Source organism: Cibotium barometz, chromosome 63 (assembly GCF_041138505.1).
Source record: "Cibotium barometz isolate CiBa-2024 chromosome 63, ASM4113850v1, whole genome shotgun sequence".
NCBI lineage: Eukaryota > Viridiplantae > Streptophyta > Polypodiopsida > Cyatheales > Cibotiaceae > Cibotium > Cibotium barometz.
In genome coordinates this window covers 4003024-4025426 of record NC_141108.1, presented here as the reverse complement: position 1 = coordinate 4025426, position 22403 = coordinate 4003024, and the positions used below count along the sequence as shown (strand labels likewise).

Genomic DNA, 22403 nt, shown 5'->3' with positions numbered 1-22403 from the left:
TAGAGCAATCTCACCTACTATCAAACTCCCTGCTTGCCCTATGGGTAGGGAATGGTAGTAACTAGCTTGAACCAATTCACTGTGTAAAATTTGTCAACAAGAGTAGTGGTTTTCTATTATTTTTGCAAGAAGGTACACACGTACACTTGTTTTACCTCACCAGTTGGGGCCACCTCCACGAATGGGCTATTGTCCTCGCTAGCAGGGCATGGTAGTAGGAAAGCTTATGCATTCTCCAGATAGTGATTGAAAGCTTGCTTACCGAAAGCGGTCGGTGAGTCTCGCCGCTGGGAGGATGCCCCTTGGACATACATACACCAGATATCAAACATGCCATGAGACATTAGAACATGGCCTAGGCATAGGACCTGCCGAGGGCATAAGAAGGATAATTTTGAACGCTAGAAATGGGGCCTGGGGCTGGGCATGGAGATATTATCTAAGATAACTCTCGAAGGCTTCCTAGTTTTCCTTGAGTTGCTGCTACGGCGGGCGAGCTCTCCGCTTCATCGACGTTTGTCTGTTTCAGCCTCCACAGCAGGTACTTTACCTCTCTGTTCACCATTTTAGGGTTTCAGAAGCTTGATCTGCTCTCCCATTACGCGGTTTCAGTAGCTCGTTTCTCTGAAGGTTTCTTTCACCAGTTCCATTAGCTGTTCTGTAATGAGATTCTCGCCGTTTCGGGGTTTTAGAAAAAAAATTTGTGTCATGGTTTCTCTCAGGCCTTTCCGCCTGTGTATTTTTTAATGTTTCGGCTATGGCAAAAACCTTAGAGCCGAATCTTCATCTGAGGTCTTCAAAGCATGCAAAGAATCAATGCATTGTGCATCCGAACAAAGAATCTCAGGATCAACCTCGTAAATAGTGTGCTTGTTTCATGGTATGGCATAAAGAATCCCAGGGCAGTTTGTTGATATGCGGGATTCGTAATGTAGATCTGGGTCCAGGTTTTACCTTTCTTCTCTGTGCATTTTACTTTCTGCCTTTGGCCTTGCCGTTGCTACCTTATCTAGCATTGAATTTGGTGCGCCATTGCTTCTCACGGTCTGCTTCTAGCTTGCCGACTACCTCTAGGACGACTTTGGTCCTCCTGCTGGCAATCAAAAGTTCTCTAGAGTCCTAGTTGCAGGAGGTCGTGTCAAGCTCAAGGTTTTTGTGGTTCGCCTTAGTGATGTATATTTTTGAATACATGGGGATTTTGTTGTGTTACCACATGCAAGGTCGCAATCTTGGACTTGCTATGAAGTGTCCATTGATTTGTAGTCTGTTTGGATGGTAGGCTCCGCATGCCTATTGTGTGGGTTGGGTAAAAGAACTTTTGAAGTGTATGTTTTGTCGAAAATACATCACATGCATAACTCATCCAAATGCATGTGGACATGACTATGAACTAGAATTAGATAAGCTGTGTCAACATTGCTATGGCAGTTACCGGTGTTTACTATGGGAGTTACCCCTAGAGCCCCAGATGGACGATGCTATGGAAGAATTGAAGCCGGTAGGCAAGCAAACTTCAAAGCTATGCAAGGCTTGGGGACGACTCAAGAACCAAGCGGCACTCTTGATGCTTGATGATTGTTCGATGAAAACTTCATGTTTATGAAGATGGAAGCTGTAGATAGCCGATTGTTGCACAAGAGGTTCGGCCACTTAAGCTATACACATCTTGTGAATGCCCATTCCAACTCTAGCTGCCCAAATTTGGAGTGATTTGGGTTAGTATGCTAGGCTTGCATGATGGGCAAGCAACATAGAGAAGCCTTTCCAAAGGAGGCTACTTACAGAGTTAAGAAACTCACATTCGGACATCTTTGGTCCAATGAGAACAAAGTCTCTTAGTGGGGCTGTTTCTTTTCTTTTGTTCATTGATGATTTCTCGAAAAACTTGGGTGTATTTTTTTAAAAGAAAAAGTGATGCTTTAAATGTGTTTAAAGAATGGAAGATTGAAGTGGAACATAAGTATGAGCATAAATTCAGTTTTTAAGGGCCGACAAAGGTGGTGAGTACTCCTTAATAGAATTTGATAAGTTTTGCAAGCAACATAGTTGGTTTGCCATGTAGGGAAACCACTATTGGTGAACTTGTCTCAATGAATGAAGGAGTGGAGGAGGCTTGAAGAGACATGATGTGTGCTCAGATAGCAGTGGATTCAATGATGAGGTGAGAGGGTGGCGGTTGTTTGTAGATGGAACATGGGCGCAACAAGGATTGCACACGGGACTGGTGGAGAGGGGCCTGGAGCATGGATCCGTGAACAGCGGGGCCTGGGTGCCGTGGGGAAGGCAACATAGAGAGGAGGTGACGGGATGCTATGCAACAGCCACGTGGAATGGGTGCAACCTAACAAAGGCAAAGGTGGGGCACCTTCCTTTAAGGACTCCAAGGACTCTTAAGGATTCCAAGGACTCTAAGGATGCAAAGCCGAAGGGGTCTTCAGCTCCCAATTCTTCTGGCAACCAGAAGGTTTGTGATTATTGTTGCAAACAAGGGCAACTTATGGCGACAGTGCTGGAGTCGCATCATGCGGGACTTGGAAGGGAAGTCAAAGGACAAAGGGACGAGCTCATCCATCAAAGTTGTGGAGGAGTCAGCTTTCGTCACCCTGATTGATCTCTTGTTCCAACTCTCCTTAGTGGATTTTGGACAACGGTGCCACAAAGCACGTGACTGGCTTGATGAATTGCAGCAACGTCTCGCGGTAGAGTTGCCATTGGAGATAACTCTACTGTCTCCATTCTTGGCGAAGGGACAATGCCCCTCATTCCGGATGGCAATAGAGGAAAGTACACCTTGAGAGTGCTATTTGTGCGACTTTTAGGATTCCATCTCCTTTTTGTACATGAGATTTGCAAATTGGGCACTAAGGTCGAATTTATGGAGGATTGTGATAATTCGTGACCCTCTCACTGGCGAGATCCTATGGCAAGGCATAGAGGACCATGGCCTTTGCAAACTCATGGCTGTTTACTCTCACATAGGTACCCGCAAAAGCGATCTTTGGCATGCTAGATTTGGACATCTTCCTTTGGAGGCCTTGTTGAAGGCTTTTTGGGAGGAGCTAGTGGATGGATAGCTAGATATTGGCACACGTGAGGGCCCTTGTCACTCTTGTCTCAAAGGGAAACAACATCGAGAGGCCTTTCCAAAGAAGGCTACACGGCAAGCTACGGCACCTCTGGAATTGGTTAATGCGGATTTGTGCGGCCCGATGCACACTTTGTATCTTGGTTTTGCTAGTCATGTTTTTCTTTTGGTTGATGATTTTAGCAGGTATACTTGGGCCTATTTTCTCAAATCCAAAGATGAAACTTTCGACAGATTTCAAACATGGAGAACCTTGGTGGAGAAACAGTCTAGACACTCTGTCTTGACATTACGAGTGACAAAGGAGGCGAGTTTACTTCTCACCAGTTCAACCAGTACTGTGAGCTCCATGGCATTCAAGGGAGTTTGCCAACACAAGTACTTCTTCAGAGAATGGCGTGGTGGAGCGGAAGAAGGTTGCTTGGACAATGTTGGAACATTGGAGTCTTCCTCAAAAGCTTTGGGTGGAGGCAGTTTCTATTGCTGTTTACATTCTCAATCGGTCCCCTACTACTGCTGTTCTAGGACAGACCCCCTTTCAAGCCTACCTGGTTTCACACTTCCGCGTTTTTGGGTCAAATGCATTTGTACATGTACCTAATGGTGAAGGGGGAAGCTGGATGCTAAGTCCAAGCATCGTATTTTGGTTGGTTACAACTCAGAATCCAAAGGTCATCGGCTCTACTATCTTGCAACTTTGAAGATCATCGTTAGTAGAGATGTGGTGGTTGATGAGACTTTGTCTTCCATTGCAGAGGGGGTTTCTTCATCATCGGGGGTTGATTCGAGTGAGCCTCTCCTTGGTTCCTCATTGGATCCTCCTGTTCCTGCTCTTGTTCCTCTTCCTCGACTTGAACTGGCACGTCCTCCAGCACCTCCGATAGAGGAATCATTCGACATTGACTTGGGGGGGGGGAGATTTCGGTGGATGCTCCTCAGCAGGCTACTCCTCATGAGCAGGGTTTGACTCTTGAGGGGGGATCTCATATTCCCAATTGGTTGTACCAGACATTGCGGGGCTTGGGGGTAACACGGTTGGCTTCACCTACAATGGAGGATCTCGTCGATTGGAGCGGTTACGTACCACGACATCATCTCAGGAGAACTTGTGCATCAATTATGCATTGATGTCATGTGTCATGACCTTGTGAAAATAGGTGCAGCATAAGTGTGAGCATGGTGGTCGGTGAGCAAGATAAACAGTTAATTGTTCATACTTGGGTGCCCGGACAAAAGGTTAATTTGTGGACATCCCCAAGTGTGAAGGGGGACCAAGGGATTAAAGTTATTAAAGTTTATAACCTTGCGTGTCCCCTAGGCATAAGTGGCCCCTAGTAAGGTTCCAATAAACTTTATGAGGCTCCTAGGATAAGTTTGGGGAGGGGCTACTCCATTTTTGGAAGTACACGCCTCTCTCCCTTTTTTCTCTCTCTCGCTTTTGGAAAGAGCAAGGCGGCTGGCAGTGTGGAGAGAAAGGCGTGAAGGATTCTCAAAAGGAGGAGCGTTGAATTCTCTGGAGGAGGATCGCCTGAAGGGATACGTACAGGTTCTCTCCATAGGCATACAGTCAGGTTAGTGCAGGTCAGCTGGTACAGGCGGCTGCGGGACAGCTAGCGCAGGCGGCTGCAGGACAGCAGGAGTAGGCGGCTGCAGGACGGTGGGTACAAAAGGAGATGGGCGAGGAAGACTGCAGGTAGGCGGTTGACAGGGCAGCAGGCGCAGCCTGAAACTCTCTCTCTCTTTCTCTTCCCCTCGTGTGAGCTCTGGAAGGTAAAGGCGGGTGGTTGCAATTCAAGACAGCATACTCTATACTCTCAGGGTTGGTGTTTCTGAGGAGGATTGGACTGAGGGACAACAGTGTACCTGCTGAATATCTTTCTCTCTCTTTCCACTGGCTTACAACTGCTTCAGAGTCGTTTCTTCTGGCCCTTTGTGAGAGGAGGGGTGTGCCAGTTTGAAGCGTGAAAACAGAGTTAGATTGTGGATTTGTTCTTTGGCTGAGTTTGAGGCTACGATCATGGAACAGCCAGATGCGTGCTCAAGGCTTCCCTGTTGCATTGTCTTGGTTGATTAGAGGAGACTGCAGTGTTGCTTTTGTGGGACACAGATCTGTGTGTGTATCCTCTATGCTAAGAGGTCTTGAGGGTTGCCAGATTGGACATGTAGGTTTCTTTTCCTTGACTGGCTTTGTAGTACTCAGTTAAGCTTTTCCATTGAAATTGAATAAAGAAGTACCGAAAGGGGCGCCAAGCTTTGGGGCCAACAGGTGTCGTTCTCCTTTTTGTTTTGGAGCACTCTAGCTCTTGTTTATTTGTTTATTGTCTGGACTACAATTGGATTGGTGACTGCTAGTCTACCGCACTTTGGTTTCTACCAGAGGCCGGTTTCAAGGTTCCGTTGTCGGGACCATCATCAACTTTCCTAAGGGGGTGAGGTCGTGGTTGTCTCGAGGAAAGCCATTGCTGAAAATTTCAGCAAGATGTCAGACACAGAAGATGACTATTTTTATGATGATGAGGAAGAGCAAGAGACCTCTCTTGAGAGAAATGAAGAGAGGATATACTTGCAGGAGATCAGGCTGCAGAAGATGCACGTTATGAGGATGTAACGCAGCCAGAAGACATGCCAAGTCAAGAGGAAGATGATGCCTAGTTTAAAGCTCGTTTGGCCGGGGCAGTGGATGTGTTTATGCAGCTCACACAAAGTGAGAAGTTTGCTGAATTTATGAGAGCCCCTTCTGATCCTAAGAAGAAGAAGAAGAAAGAGCGTTCTACGAATCCACCTCAGGGCAATATTGGTGCCTTCCCACAGGATCTTGCTTTTGGACCGTTTCCTAACATGCAGAACACTTCTGGTGCAAACCCATAGAGTTCTTTTTTCAGACAGCCACCTATTCTGTAGCAGTCTATGCATCTAGGCTATTTTGGTGGTGGTTCCATGTTCCAATCAATGACTGGGGGATACACTCAGGGAGGCATGGGAATGCAAGGGAATTTTGGAGCTAATTTTCAGCTTGGTATGCTGGGGAATATGTATGGTGGTATGCAGCCCGGAATGCAAGGAAACATGTATGGGGACATGCAGCCCGGTATGCATAGTGGTATGTTTGGAAACATGGGGGGATTAGCAAGAATGCACGGTATGCCAGGTGTGGGAATTGGTAATGTTGACCCTATGATGGGCATGAATGCTAGGGGTAGCAATCTTGTGAAGCCACTTCCTTACGATAATCTAACGCGTATGGGTAAGGCGAAGGATTATAAGGAAGGGGGAGTTGCAGTGAAATTTGACACATTTAGCGGGGCCAAAGACAAGCTAAAGGCACTTACCTTTTTACAACAGTTTGATGCTGCTTTTTCTGGTGGAAATTACACGGAATCCTCTAAGGTGAGAAAAGTTGCGACTTTTCTCAAGGGCAATGCATTGCAGTGGTGGTCCACTCTTCTTTTGCAGGGCATAGCACCATCTACTTGGATACAGTTTAAACAGGTGTTCTCTTCCGTGTGGCTCACATCTACTTTTGAGGTGGATGTAATGACAGCATGGCACAAGTTGGATGCATCGAAGTGTGAAAATCTTGAGGATTATAATAAGAAGTTTTGGAAAGCTTTATCCCAGTTACTTCTTATCGTGCAGTGCCTTCGTCTGAGTAGGTTGAGAAGTATTGTTGTGGGCTGCCCAAGGAAGTGCGTGACTATTGTATAAAGACTCGAGTAACAAATGTCGCAGATGATAGAGAATGTTATGATGGCAAATGCGTTACTCACTGGAGTCTCATCTGGATTTAAAGGAAGTAAAAGCACAAGCAAGAAATCTGAAAAGTCAGGGCATGCTTCGCGTGATGCAAAAGGGCTACAGAGAAGCGGTATAAGAAGTTACCCATGCCCAAGAAAACTCTTGAGGAGAGACAGGCTTTGATGGATGCTAGGAAGTGCTTTTTCTGTACTGAGGAGGGACATATGTCTTTTAATTGTCCCAAGCGTAAGTCCCAAAAGGACTCTAACACCAAAGGGGAGCCTAAGCCTAAGAAACCAAAGCCTTGTGCAGGGTTAGTTCTTGATCTTATTGGGGAGCAGCCAGGTGGTGAAGAGACTGAGTTGTGCAGGGCATGGAGTGAGAGATCAGAATGCCTTGATTTTCTTTGACACAGGTGCTAGAGCCAACTTTATCTTTTACCAGATTTGGTTGGCAGATTGGGGATCCGCCTGGGGATCCGTGTAGAGGAGATGGCGCCTTTGTTTGAGGCTAATATGGCTTGTCCTGGGTATGCAGAACTCGTTACTCTATTATTGGGAAGCTGAGGCTTCATGTGCAGGGATATGTGGACAGTGAGGAGTTCTTTATCATGCCACTTGATGGGTTGATGTTTTGTTGGCTATGCCATGGTGCCATAGAGTACATGCGGTGGTGGATACGTGTAAACCGGCCTTCAGAAAGCAAAGGGCGGTGAAACAAACACTCGCACATAAAACTCTTCAACACCATTGAGGACCTAGAAAAGGAAAACAAACAGGGGGAGCTAGAGTGCTCCTGCAAAAAGTACACGGACACCGATTGGCCCCAAATCGCAGTGGCGTCCCTTGCGGTATTTCTTTAATTGATTTTAAGAGCTTTGATTACAATATAAGGCTGGTAATTCAGCCGTCCCAGTAGAACTCCTGAAGCCTGCAAAGAACCTGCATCTGGCTTCTTGTCCACACGGCATCCACAAACAAGTCCAGCCATTGTTCATATCGAAAGACTCTCACACATTGAGTCTGCATACAGAAGCTTTCTCCCATGATCAGGGCTGCCACAACCATCCATAGCCTCTCACACTATGAACAGCATCACACCCTGACACATCCAGTGCTTCTGCATCACAACACAGACTCCCAAACTGTCTCTCAAAAGAGTATCACAGCACAGCATAACATACAGTCGACACAGCTGTACAAACCCTCTCTACCTTCCAAGGGTACTATCCATCTCTGTCATGGATTCCCTGTCCCCTGTCATATCAGTAGCAAGGCTGTACCATACATGTGTCCATTCCTGTACCTTTTGCCTACATGTGACCTATCTCCTGGAGAAACCCAAATACATGTTTCCTCCAGAAAACCTACGACCTGTTTCCACATGAAACCTTTAGGCCTGTTTCCCTTTGAAACTTCTGTCATGTTTCCCATACATCTAGTTACCTGTTCCCTCATGAAACATCTGGCAACATAGAGATGCCCATAACTGTAGGTCCCATTGTTCCTTTCTAGCAAAGAAAACAATCTGCTCCATGAGCACGCAGCCATGCGAGCTTGCTTCACTCCCATGCCAAGAAACATAACCAAGTGACCTGTACTTGCAGCCAAAAACCCAAGTACATTGCTGAATTTGCAGCCAAGCAAAAACAGCCCATAAACTGTCCCAAAACAGTCCCGAATCCAAAGCAAAGAGAAGCTGAAAGTTCCATCAGTTGAACGCCATCGTCATGATGTCTATGTTCATGAAAAACCAGCCCCCTGTTCACCTTTATGCTGACTTTGAATGTACAGATCTGAAAAACAGCCCCGTACCCGTCTGTACTACCTCGGGATACGTGCCAGATAGTTGTACTTGCACACGCAGCTTGCTGTCCACACTTGTGCTCGCCTGAATCTGAGTATTCAGTTCTGTCCAGCACCTGTCTGCACCGCCTGCAGCAACTGTACTTGCTGTACCTGGCTGTCCGTACACTGTACGGCAGCCGTACAGTACTGTACTTGCTGAAAACTTGACTGCACAGCCTGTACAGGACCTGTGCGCAGCCAGTCCAGCAGAGAAGAAGACTCGCAGCCTGTACCAAAGAGAGAGAGAGAGAGTGTACTTGCACAGATCTGGCCGTACAGTGCTGTACGGCTGATTTACACTCAGAAAAACAGCAGCAGCACTCCAAAATCTGCAGTCGACTTGCTCTCCAGCTTCTCCACGCCTGTGTACATGCGCTTGAAGACTCCTCCACGACTTCTTTCCCAAAAGCTAGAGAGAGAGGGAGGAGAGAGAAGCACTACTCCAAAAGTGGCTCCTCCCCAAAATAATCCCTAGGGCCCCCAACTTTAATAAGTCCCTAGGGCCACTAAGGCCTAGGGGCAAACTTTAATAAACATTAAAATTTAATGTTTCTAGTTCCCCCCCTTCACACCTAGGGATGTCCACACATCTTAAACTCTGTCCGGGCACCCCCCATGTGAATCATAAAATATTCTGACTCTGCAACCACCATGCCCACACTTGTACTGTTCCATTTTCACAGGGCCATGACATACCCCCCTCTTGAAAAATGGCAAGCGTCCTCGATTGCATTTTGGTGATGCATCAAAATATCTAAAGTGAAATATACAATATGGCAAGATCAGCGTCCCAATCTCTCTAAGCCATACACATGTATCAACATTCACTGCAAACCAATGGCATAGTAAAGCATCTCATGAGCAAAGACACCCCATATGGCAAAAACAATGGCCTTCCAATGCATCTGGGTGATAAAACAATCATCCTGCACAATAAGCCACACTGTCCTCTTGCTTGTTCCTTCAGAACCTACAGCAAAAGTCTAAAACCAAATGGAAATACGTTAACTGTGTTAGCCAAAAACAAAACCATGCATCATTCTACATATGACACATATGCATTCGCAAACAATATGCTCCTCAAAATGCTCTACCTACTCCAAAGTAACAGTCTAAGGGCTGCTCGCAAGCCTTACGCCCATGGGCATCCCGCAGGACCCACGACTGAAGGTAAAACATGAGCATATGAAAGCACTCAATGCATCCAAACACTACATCTACCAAGTACTTTCCCACATATGTTCTCATGGCCATCCCGCAGGAGTTACACCCAATGGTGCATCCATGAACATAATAAAGCACTTGATGTATCATACCAACATACATGCAGCACATGACACAATGCAGAGTATTTCCCAATGTATTCTCAATGGTACCAGGATCCAATGGCACCAGAATACAAATATACCTACCACAAAAAGTGTATGCATACATGCACAAATAGAGTTCGATCCATATTTCCATGAACCAAACCAACTCTAGGACTGCTCGCAAGACTTATGCCCTTCATAGAGTTATCCATAGTTGCAGTTAGAGTTCCAGGTGCGCGCGACTGTGAACCATACTCAACCACCATCTCCTGTGACTAGTACACAATATCATAGAAGTCCCATAAGCAGATGTACTGTCAGCCTCAGTACCTTCGGGTGAATACAAAGATGTCACCAAGCGACTCCTAGATAACAAATGAGCCTGTCTGTAACAACAAGGGAGCGGAGGTGCTACCCCCCTCTTGAGCATCAGGCAATGCTCCAGACCTATGCTCTGCTGAACCTGAATGAGCCGTAACAAGAGTCGACTCCAACTCATAGGTATCAAGATAAAGCTGCAACTCCTGAGGTGAATCTGCTAAGTCACCCTCCTCCATCCATTTCGCATCCATCAGTGAACCTCCTCCAGTCACTTCGCATCCATCAGTGAACAGCTCTTGAACTTCACAGGATAGCGACGGGAAACTTTACCCTGTACCTTTCTTTCCTTATGTGCCAGTATATGCTCAGGAATAAGAACCTCGTCAAGTTCCTCCACTTCCATTTGAGCCTCATCTGATACATCCTCAGGCACCCAAAACCTGCTTGCACTCCACCCAAGTGGTAAGCACAAGTCCTCGATGAAGCATAGTAAGTAGATCACCACTGCTAAACATAGAAGGAAACTGTCTTCCGAACCCATGAAGCCTCTATGAAGATACCACTGGTGACAAACTGTCGAAAGCCATAGCCTTCAACGCATCTCCTGCACCATAACACTTCAACTGCTTCTTGTTCCTGGCCGACTACTTCCTGTCCTTGGTGTCTTTTCTCCTGAGCTTCATCTTCATCTCTTGCTCTTCACCTCATATAGGCAAAGACACAAAATCTTGTACTGTGTCCTGCACTTCCTTTTCACTTTCCTCATGTTGAAGCTTTTGATGTGACTCTCATGAGACAACCACGAGCTCGCCCCCTTAGGAAAGTTGGCGATTTTCCCAACCAAAGCAACCACGGACTCGCCCATTTGAGAAAGTCGACGATGTGTCCCGGCAACGGAACCTTGTAAACCGGCCTTCAGAAAGCAAAGGGCGGCGAAACAAACACTCGCACATAAAACTCTTCAACACCATTGAGGACCTCGAAAAGGAAAACAAACAGGGGGAGCTAGAGTGCTCCTGCAAAAAGTACACGGACACCGATTGGCCCCAAATCGCAGTGGCGCCCCTTGCGGTATTTCTTTAATTGATTTTAAGAGCTTTGATTACAATATAAGGCTGGTAATTCAGCCGTCCCAGTAGAACTCCTGAAGCCTGCAAAGAACCTGCATCTGGCTTCTTGTCCACACGGTACGTACAACAGGAAGATTAGTTTGACTCATAGAGGAAAAGAGCATATTTTGGATGTAAAGCTTAAAGGGGAATTTGTTCCTAGTGTATCGGCTTCGGCCATTTTATCAGTAATGAAAAAGCATCTTTTTGCGTACTTGGTTTTTGTAAAGGATGCAAAAGATGATGAGTCTAAATCTAATTTGTCTATGTTAGATAAAGACAGGACTGATTTCTTACGTGAGTTCCAGGATTGTTTTTCCGAGTCATTGTCAGGAGAACTTCCTCCGAAAAGGCCAGAAGATCATGCTATTGATCTAATTCCGAGGAGTATCCCACCAAATAGACCGCCGTACCATGTTAGTGCAGCCCAACAAGAGGAAATTATGAGCCAGGTACAGGAGTTGTTGAAAAAGGGGTTGATCCAGCCTAGCTCATCACCCTTTTGCTCACCTGTGCTCTTAGTGCGAAAGAAAGATGGTTCTTGGTGCATGTGTATAGATTACAGGGCGCTAAACAAGAACACCATCAAGAATCGATTCCCTATTCCGAGGATTGATGACATATTGGACTGCTTACAGGGCTCCACAGTCTTTAGTCGGATAGACTGGAAAAGCGGGTATCATCAGATACGCATTAGACCCGAGGATGTGCATAAGACCGCATTTCGGACTACTTTTGGGCTATATGAGTTCTTGGTCATGCCCTATGGTTTGACTAATACTCCTGCCACATTTAATAGGATGATGGACAGGATTTTCCGGCCTCATAGAGCGTTTGTGGGCACATTCTTTGATGATATGATTGTGCATTCACGCACAGAGGAGGAGCATAGGAAACATTTGGCCATTGTGTTTGAATAACTCCGGAAGCATAGGTTGGTCATTAATGGCAAGAAGAGTGAGTTCTTCTTGGAAGAGATACACTTCTTGGGGCATATCGTGTCTAAAGATGGAGTCCGTATGGATCCTTCGAAAGTGGAAGCAATTCTCAATTGGCCAGATTTGAGGACCGTGCATGATGTACGTAGCTTTTTGGGATTGTGTTCCTATTACAGGCGGTACATACGGTATTTTGGTGAGATTGCTTCGCCCCTTCATGCTTTAACAAAGAAGGGAACTCTGTTTCGATGGGCTGATCGGGAAATTGCAGCCTGTAAAAAGCTTAAAGAAAAGCTTACTTCGGATCCCATATTGGTATTACCGGATCTCCGAAAGGCTTTTGTTGTCCAGTGTGATGCATGTGGGAACAACATTGGGGCAGTTCTCATGCAGGAAGGACATGTGATAGCCTATGAGAGTCGTACGAGAAGCATTTATGAGAAAGAGATGTTGGCTTCACGCTCTTTCTACATGGAAACACTATTTGCTTGGGGCTGATTTCACTGTGCAGACAGATCATCAGACCTTGCGTTATTTCCTTACGCAAACTAAACTTTCTGAGAAGCATATGAGATGGGCCAACTTTCTGTCTATGTTCCACTTTCAGATTGTTCATGTGGAAGGCAAAAAGAATGTTGTGGTAGTTACGACTCAAGGTTATGATTGAAAGTCATGCTACGCCGTATGCAGGTCATAGAGGTATTGATGCCACGGTAAAGGCAGTTGAGGCTTTCTTTTATTGGCCGGCCTTGAGAAGAGATGTTGATGCTTTTGTTAGGCAATGCATCGTATGTCAAAAGGTGAAGTTTGACCGTCAAAAGACACCAGGGTTACTTTAGCCTTTACCTATTCCAGATAGATCATGGGAGAGCATTGCCATGGATTTTATATTTGATCTTTCGAGGACATAAACGGAGAATGATGGCATTTGGGCTATCATATGCAGGTTCAGTAAGCAGGCTCATTTCATTCCCGTGCGTAAGACGATCAAAGTTGATTACATGGTGAAGTTGTTCATGGCAAACATCAACAACATGGGTACAACTCTCAAGTTTTCATCATCGTTTCATCCACAGACAGATGGTCAGTCGGAAGAGGCTAATTCCACAGTGTTAGATCTTCTTAAGTGTTATGTGTCAGAGCACAAGCAACAATGGGAAAAGTATCTTCCTTTGGTGGAGTTGGCTTATAACAACACCGTCCATACCTTGACGGCAAGGCGCCTTTTGAGATTGTGGAAGGAGGGAAGAAGGTACCACCTATTTTGCACACAAAGGATAAGATCTTTGAGGCTGACTAGTATGTGGAGAACATGGATGAAGCTTATCGGAGAGTTAAGTTGGCACTCCAAAAAACTCAGCAAAAGCAAAAGAAAGCAGCAGACCGTCACAGACGTGCATTAGAGTTTGCATTGGGTGATTCGGTTCTTTTGCGATTTGAGAAAGCTAGGCTCAAAAAGATGAAGGGTAAAGAGCGCTTATTCCCTAAGTTGAGCATGCGCTATTATGGACCTTTTCAGGTATTGGAAAAGATTGGTGAGGTGGCTTATCGTTTGAAGCTACCAGATCACTGGAGGATTCACAATGCATTTCATGTGAGTCTACTTAAGACCTTTCCGTGGGGATGTGCCTGAGGATGTATTAGATGAGGCTCAGCCGGAAGTTGAGGAACTTGATGAGGTTCTTATTCTAGAGCAGATAGTGGCACATAAGGAAAGAAAGGTACGAGGTAAAGTTTCCCGTCGCTATCTTGTGAAGTTCAAGAACTATTCACCGATGGATGCGAAGTGGATGGAGGAAGGTGACTTAGTAGATTCACCTCAGGTTTTGCAGCTTTATCTTGATGCCTTTGAGTTGGAGCCGACTCTTGCTACGGCTCATTCAGGTTCAGCAGAGCATGGGTCTAGAGCATTGCCTGATGCTCAAGAGGGGGGTAGCACCTCCGCTCCCTTGATACAGACAGGCTCAGATGACATCTAGAGGTCTCTTGGTGCAGCTTTTGTCTCACCTGAAGGTACTGATGGCTGACAGTACATCTGTTTATAGGACTTCTATGATATATGTTTACTAGTCACATTGGATGTTGTGGTTGTGTATGGTTCACAGTGGTATACAACTTGGACTATTACTACACCATTGGTTTGCAGTGAATGTTGTTACATATGCGTGGCTTAGAGAGATTGGGACGCTGATCTTGCCATATTCTACTTTTCACTTTGGATGTCTTGCTGTATCACCAGATTGCAATCGAGGACGCTTGTCATTTTTCAAGAGGGGGGTATGTCATGACCCTGTGAAAATGGGTGCAGCATAAGTGTGAGCATGGTGGTCGGTGAGCAAGATAAACAGTTAATTGTTCATACTTGGGTGCCCGGACAAAAGGTTAATTTGTGGACATCCCCAAGTGTGAAGGGGGACCAAGGGATTAAAGTTATTAAAGTTTATAACCTTGGGTGGCCCCTAGTAAAGTTCCAATAAACTTTATGAGGCCCCTAGGATAAGTTTGGGGAGGGGCTACTCCATTTTTGGAAGCACACGCCTCTCTCCCTTTTTTCTCTCTTGCTTTTGGAAAGAGCAAGGCGGCTGGCAGCGTGGAGAGGAAGGCGTGAAGGATTCTCAAAAGGAGGGGCGCTGAATTCTTTGGAGGAGGATCGCCTGAAGGGATACGTACAGGATGGCTTGGCCGGTTCTCTCCATAGGCATACAGTCAGGTTAGTGCAGGTCAGCTGGTACAGGCGGCTACTGGACAGCTGGCACAGGCGGCTGCAGGATAGTTGGAGCAGGCGGCTGCAGGACGGCGGGTACAAAAGGAGATGGGCGAGGAAGACTGCAGGCAAGCGGTTGACCGGGCAGCAGTATCTCTCTCTCCTCCCCTCGTGTGAGCTCTGGAGGGCAAAGGCGGGTGGCTGCAATTCAGGACAGCATACTCTATACTCTCAAGGCTGGTGTTTCTGAGGAGGATTGGACTGAGGGACAGCAGTGTACCTGCTGAATATCCTTCTCTCTCTTTCCACTGGCTTACATCTGCATCAGAGTTGTTTCTTCTGGCCCTTTGTGAGAGGAGGGGTGTGGCAGTTTGAAGGGTGGAAACAGAGTTAGATTGTGGATTTGTTCTTTGGCTGAGTTTGAGGCTACGATCATGGAACAACCAGATGCGTGCTCAAGGCTTCCCTGTTGCATTGTCTTGGTTGATTAGAGGAGACTGCAGTGTGTTACTTTTGTGGGACACAAATCTGTGTGTGTATCCTCTATGCTAAGAGGTCTTGAGGGTTGCCAGATTGGATATGCAGGTTTCTTTTCCTTGACTGGCTTTGTAGTACTCAGTTAAGCTTTTCCATTGAAATTGAATAAAGAAGTACCGAAAGGGGCGCTAAGCTTTGGGGCCAACGGGTGTCGTTCTCCTTTTTGTTTTGGAGCACTCTAGCTCTTGTTTATTTGTTTATTGTCTGGACTACAATTGGATTGGTGACTGCTAGTCTGCCGCACTTTGGTTTCTACCGGCCTCCATGCATCCAAAAAGGACTCCGAACCTACTTATATTGGGGAGGTGCATTCCAAACCGACTTGGAAGGAGGCCATGGAAACAGAGCTTGAATCTATTGATTGGAATCAGACTTGGGAGCTGGTTCCTAGACCGGCAAAGCGGAAGGTTATTGGTGTCAAATGGGTCCATAAGACCAAGTACAAATCGGATGGGACTCTGGATAAGCACAAGGCTAGGCTTGTGGCAAGAGGCTATTCTCAGAGGTTTGCGTGGATTTGGTGATACTTTTGCACTGATTGCCCGGATGGCGACCATACGGATAGTTCTTGCTCTTGCTGCACACTCTCATTGACCCATCTTGCAGATGGATGTCAAGTTGGCATTCCTCCATGGGGAGCTAAAGGAGGAAGTTAATGTGGAACAACCCTTGGGATTTCAGGTTCTTGGCTCCAAAGGTATGGTCTACAGGCTGAAAAAGGCTTTGTATGGTTCGAAACAAGCTCTCAGGGCTAGGTATGAGAAGATTGATGCTTTGTTTCAATAGAAGGGTTTCAAGTGGTCGGCGGCTGATGCAAATCTCTACATCTTTCTTTAGAAAGGGTTGTATACTCTTATCATTCTCTATGTGGACGACTTGATCATCACAAGCAACCATACAACGCACATTGTGGGAACTCTTAGTGCCTTCATGATGCAGGCACCTTTGGACGCTCACTGGTAGGCAGCACTCCGCGTGCATGCACCTTTGGATGCTCACTGGTAGGTAGCACTCCACGTGTTGTGGTACTTGCAAGGTACCAAGGATTTTCATATTTTCTATGGAGAGGGGGCCAATTTATGTGGCTGGGGCAACCCCAACGGGGCCGGAGATGCGGATACCCAACGGTTTACTATAGGGTATTGCTTTACTCTTGGATTAGGATCAATTTCATGGACGAGTAAAATGCAACCTATGGTGACGCTTGTTGGTCATGACCACTTTTGGCTAGCTCAGGTGTGAACCCAGCTTACTCACGGGCACTTTTTCCCTGTGAACTGGACACAGGTTTTTTCCTCGTGTGAACACACTTATGTGTGTTGGGCACTTTGCCCTAGGCTTTTTAGTACTCACTTGTACTTTCATTTCATATCATTATTGAGTACATCTTTTCCAGCACTCTCATGTTTCTCTGTGCTTGAGGTTGTGTGTGTGTGTGTGTGTTTGTGCAGGCCAGCTTCCCTCCTACCCAACATTGGTATCAGAGCCTGGTTAGGGTTACACCCTGTTGCTCCCAAACATTAGGGTTAGGGTTTGCTCCTTGCTAGAGCCTATTGCACACTTTAGACACCACACACTCTCTTATTATTATATATATATAAAAAAACAGTTGTGTTCTTCTCTCCCTTGCTGTTCCCGACTTGTATTGCCCGGCTGCTCACGCCCTGCATCGTACGACACTGCCCAGCGCCGCCCTAGTCCGCGGTGCCTCAGATCTTTGCGCCTCATATTTGTGCGCCGACTTGTATTGTCGCCTCCCGCTGATTGCACTTCGTGCCTCCCAGTTTGCTGCGCCGCTTGTGCCTCCAATAGAACCGCCCTCAGCCGCCCTGTCCCTGCCGCTGTGCGCCGCTGCCGTTCGTCGTCAGATCTGCCATCGCCCTTGCATCGTGCGCCGTCATCGACTGTAGCACAGCCATCGCCTGCCCGCCGTCCCATCCGACGCCTGCCCGCCGTTGTTGCCGCCGTCTGCCTGGCGCCGCCTTCACCGTGCTGATCCAGCCCATATCTGCAGCCGCCCTGCACTTTCCCGCCCTGTACCTGCGCCCTATACCACCGCCGTACGACGCCTGTCAGATCTGCACCTTTCAGATCTACGCCGACTTCACCTTCACCTTCAGGTCTGCCCAATTGCAAGGTTCACCTTCAGATAAGGTTAGTGGGATTTGCAAATTTCTGACCTGAAATTGCACATTCTGCCTGTTGAAATTTGGGGCTTTTCACCATTGAGCCTGCAATTGCAACATTGGCACACATTGGCATTGATTTCAGCAGATTTGTTGCATAATTGCACTAGAAATTTGGGGATTTTGCAGAAATTGGCACTATTTTGCAAAAATTGGCACTATTTGTAGGCAATTTTGGGTGTTGCAGGCACATTTGGTTGGCATTGGAGCATTTCCCCAAATTTTTGGGTATTACAGGCACATTTGGTTGGGGCATTTCCTCCAAATTTTTGGGTATTTTAGGCACATTTGGTTGGCATTGGGGCATTCCTCCCAATTTTTGGGCATTGCAGCACTTGGTACAGGTGACAATCGCATTAGCAGATTTACAGGTGCAGATCTGGTTCAGATGTGGTCTAATTGGTTGCCTAAAAATTAGGGCTTTTCTACATTGAGCCCATTTTTGGAGCATTCGACCAATTTACATTTGATCTGCCAGGATTTGAGCACTTGCAGCTCTTACAGGTGTCAGCTGATTGTGTTTTTCACGGCACATGTATACATTTGTGGTTTGCTGCAGTATATGTATGCCTTTGTGGACACTTTGACAGATTTGCATCATCGTGCAGTACACTTTCAGTTTTGGGACATGCATATGTATTTCTCCTAGTGAAGGAGTTTCCTTTCAGTCCATTGGTTATCCTGCTATTTATCTTCCGCATTCTTACGGTTTTGCTGGACATTGCATACTCGTGGTGTCTTGTGACAGATTTGCTGTCCTACCATGGCCAACAGTAATAATGACCTCTTTGGAATGCTATCTCAAGAGGACAAGCTTAATGGGGACAACTACCCTATGTGAGCTTATATGATGCATCATGTTTTGGTTGTATGGTTGTATGTGGATGGCACTGAGGAGCGTTCTCTTGCACCTGCTCCAGCGGAAGGTGAAGTGATTCCCGCTCATCCTCCTTCAGGTCCACCTCCTTGTCTTCCTCCTTTTCAGCAGCAGCGTACTTGGGATGCTAGGGATGCTCAGGCCCATGCATTGATTGCTCTCTCGTGCCGCAGGCATATCATTTCGCACATTCGATCTTGCACCACTGCAAAGGGTGCTTGGGATACCTTGGCGGCATTGTATTCAGGTCGCAATGAGGCTCGTGTAGCTTACCTTCGGGGCAAGCTTGAGAGTGACCGCATGCTTGAAGGTGACTCTATCGATCAGTACCTTACGCATGTGAAGGACCTACGAGAGCAGCTCATTAACATCGATGAGGTTTTGACATATAGCTATCTTGTTCAGACAGTTTTGCGCAACTTGCCTGACTCTTATCAGACATTTGGCACCACTTGCGGTTGTTAACTGGCAATGCACCTAATGCGGTCACTTTTGACAACCTTGTGACTCTCTTGCTCAGTGAAGAGCAATCTCGTTCCAACAGGAACAACACGATGTCTGTTGAGTCAGCAATGGCTGCTACTTTTCGTGGGAATAGATCTGGGCCTAAACCTAGCCCATCGAATCCTCCCAAGACAGAGGACAAGCCTGAAAAGAAAAAGCCCTGTAACTATTGTAGGAAAACAAGGCACACCATAAAGGAATGCAGGAAGCGTATTGCGAGTGAGAAAAAGAGGAAGCTGGCATCTTCTTCCACCACAGGTGCAGATCAGGCCAATTTGGCTACACATGTGTCAGCCTTGACACTTACATCTTCATTGCCGCAGAGATGTCTTCTGATGCCATTGCTTTTGATGACTATGCTTTATAGTTTGTACTCCGTATGCATTGTCTGGCAGATGCATTTCACTTTCTCTTATGTGATGTCTACTGGAGATGCCTTTTATGCTATTTTCTCTTGCAGCGGGATTGTTTCTACAGTGTTGACATTGTCACTTTCTCACATGTGATGTTTACTGGGAGTGCCTTTTACACACTTGGCCAGTGTTGGCTTGCTCTCATGGTTTTGACATGTCACGTGTATATTATTCATTGTGGGATTATGCATCTTTACATTTGCCATACATGCCATTGATCATGGCATCGCTGAGAGTTTACCTATCCTCTCATAGCATTGGCTGATGCCCGCCTCGAGCCCCCACTTTCTCTTCCCATTTTCAGCTTTTCCCATTGCTGATTTTTCCTCATCGGATCCTCCATTGATGAGTTTCACTTTTGCAGCTTACATTGCATGTCTCACAGGCATGACTTCTGGATCCTGTTGCCTTTACACATGCGTATATCTGCTACCTCTTCTTATGCTTATCATTGGTGCAGTTACAGAGCATTGATGTGGATTACATGCAGTTTAGCTTGGCATTTGGTACTTGCCTTTAGGGGGGTATTATGCGATGCCTCCTGATTTGATGCAGTTGATGTCCACATGATCTTTGCTATGCATTTTTGGTGATGCATTTATGTACTACTGTGCTCTAGCATTAGCACTATGACATTGGGGATTCTCCTTTTACCCGTCATATAGTGCTTGCTTTTTCCATTGGCACTGCAGTTCACTCTTACTGTGGAGCATAGTGCAAGGCAGCATTCATAGCTCTATCACCGTGCTGCTACCCGTTGACACCATTTACTTGAGGGGGGTTTGTTGGTCATGACCACTCCCGGCTAGTGCAGGTGTGAACCTAGCTTACTCACGGGCACTTTTTCCCTGTGACTGGACACAGGTTTTTTCCCCGTGTGAACACACTTATGTGTGTTGGGCACTTTGCACTAGGCTTTTTAGTACTTACTTGTACTTTCATTTCATATCATTATTGAGTACATCTTTTCTAGCACTCACGTTTCTCTGTGCTTGAGGTTGTGTGTGTGTGTGTGTGTGTGTGCAGGCTAGCTTCCCTCCTACCCAACACGCTTTCATCGAGTGAGGTGGAGTATCGAGCGGCTTGTTCGGCTGCTTGTGAGGTGATTTGGTTGCGGTGGCTACTTGAGGAGATCGATTTTTGACAATAGCAACCCACCCTCATCTCATGCGACAACTAGAGTTGCTTGGCTATTGCTAAGAATTTGGTATTTCATGTGTGGACCAGGCATATAGCGATCCAGTACCACTCTGTGCGGAAGCGGATCTTGGAGGGAGACATTATCCTTAAATATTGTCCTACCTAGGACAATGCTGCAGATTTATTCACCAAAGGATTATCTAGTCAACTATTGGCATTCATGGTAGCTCCTTGGGCCGTGGGCCACCCCCAGGACTTGAGAGGGGGTGTTAGTATATATCATCGCTTGGTTGTGGCTATTTTGGTGTCCACGGGTGCCCTTCCCATGCGTAGGCACCCCCCTAATTTTCCCATATTTTTCCCTATTTTATTGGGCCTTTGATGTGGGTTGCCCACCCTTTTTTTATGGCTTTTATGCCTATATCCCCATTTTTCAGGTCGTGTAGGAGTTTAGGAGGGAGTTAGAGACCTCATATGGAGTGTATATATATGCTGCTCTTTCCTCACTTTTCATCATTGCTTATTGGTCATTTGGTGAGCAGTGAGCACCTTCAACCTGTTAGAAGTCATCTCCTGTCTTTTTGTAGACACCAGGGCCTTTGTTGTGGGTGTGCCCGCCCTAGTAGGTGTTTTCTCATTTTTCCCCCATTTTTCCCATTTTTTTTGTGGCTTGGGAGGCAGCCCTGAGGTGGCAGGATGTCCTTGTCTGTAGCCGACTGCAGCAGTCCTCTTAGTGGTGCTGGCCGACTGTATGTGGACAAGTCGTGGACCTTGGTGGTGGCCGACACCCCTATGAGCTGGCCGACTGGTGATTACAGTCGTGGGCACTTCTGGAGTCCTGTTGGCTGCCGACAGCAGGCCGACTGTTGTATGGGGGCCATATAAAATGGCCCCACAACCCTTGCCACATCTTGTATCATAATGGGGATCTTCTTTGTGTATATAGAGCAGAGTTACACGCCTCTATCTCTCTCCCTCTCTTGTGCTGTTTTTTTCTGCATTGCGTTTGCGCGTATTCCGGGATTTGGTCATCATCTCCGCTGCGCATTCTGACATGGTATCAGAGCCATAGGCTCTTGATAGTTCTTGGGATTTGTGTGAGCAAGAGGGGGACTGTTGTGTTGCTGATTGGTGGACTGTACGGGACTGTTTGGGAAGAGGAGAAGCAAGAGGACGGCGGGCTGATTTGCTGGACAGCCACTTGGCAGGTGTAAATTCTTCTTTGTTCCCAGCCACCCTCCCTTTTTCAGAGTACATCCCCGCAATGGCAGATATGTTAGAGATGGCCGAGAGGCATGTGAAGATCCCTACACTCCCCACGTTCCCGATGGACCGTCAGTTGGATGGGAACAATTACGGCATATGGAAAGTTATGATGGAATCTGTTCTGGAGTCTTACGACCTCGTTGATTTCATCGTTGTTGGAGTTCCACGGCCGGAAGTAGAGGAAGGGGAGTTATTGTCGATCCGAAAGGACCGGGAGGCACATGCACAGATGTGGGATCGTGTCAACGCCAGGGTCCGTTCGTTTATCTTCCTCAACTTGACACCGCAGGTAATCAATCATGTCAAGTATATGACGCTGGCCAGAGGTATATGGCAGCATTTGGCTTCTCTTTACAACAGGGTATCGCCCATGAAGAGGATTTTCTTGGAAGTACAGATGCGGGTTATGAGCCCTGCAAAGTCGTTGACGA

At 46.6% G+C, this 22403-nt stretch overlaps 1 protein-coding gene across 1 annotated transcript in view; it reads left to right on the top strand.

Annotated features, from left to right (window-relative positions):
• Window positions 1–403: 403 nt before the first annotated feature.
• Window positions 404–22403, top strand: part of LOC147603584 (ATP synthase small subunit 6-A, mitochondrial-like) — a 32428-nt gene continuing 10428 nt past the window's right edge. The window contains exon 1 of the mRNA XM_086795857.1: window positions 404–541. The gene's annotated coding sequence lies outside the window, so the exon portion shown is untranslated. The remainder of the gene's footprint in view (window positions 542–22403) is intronic.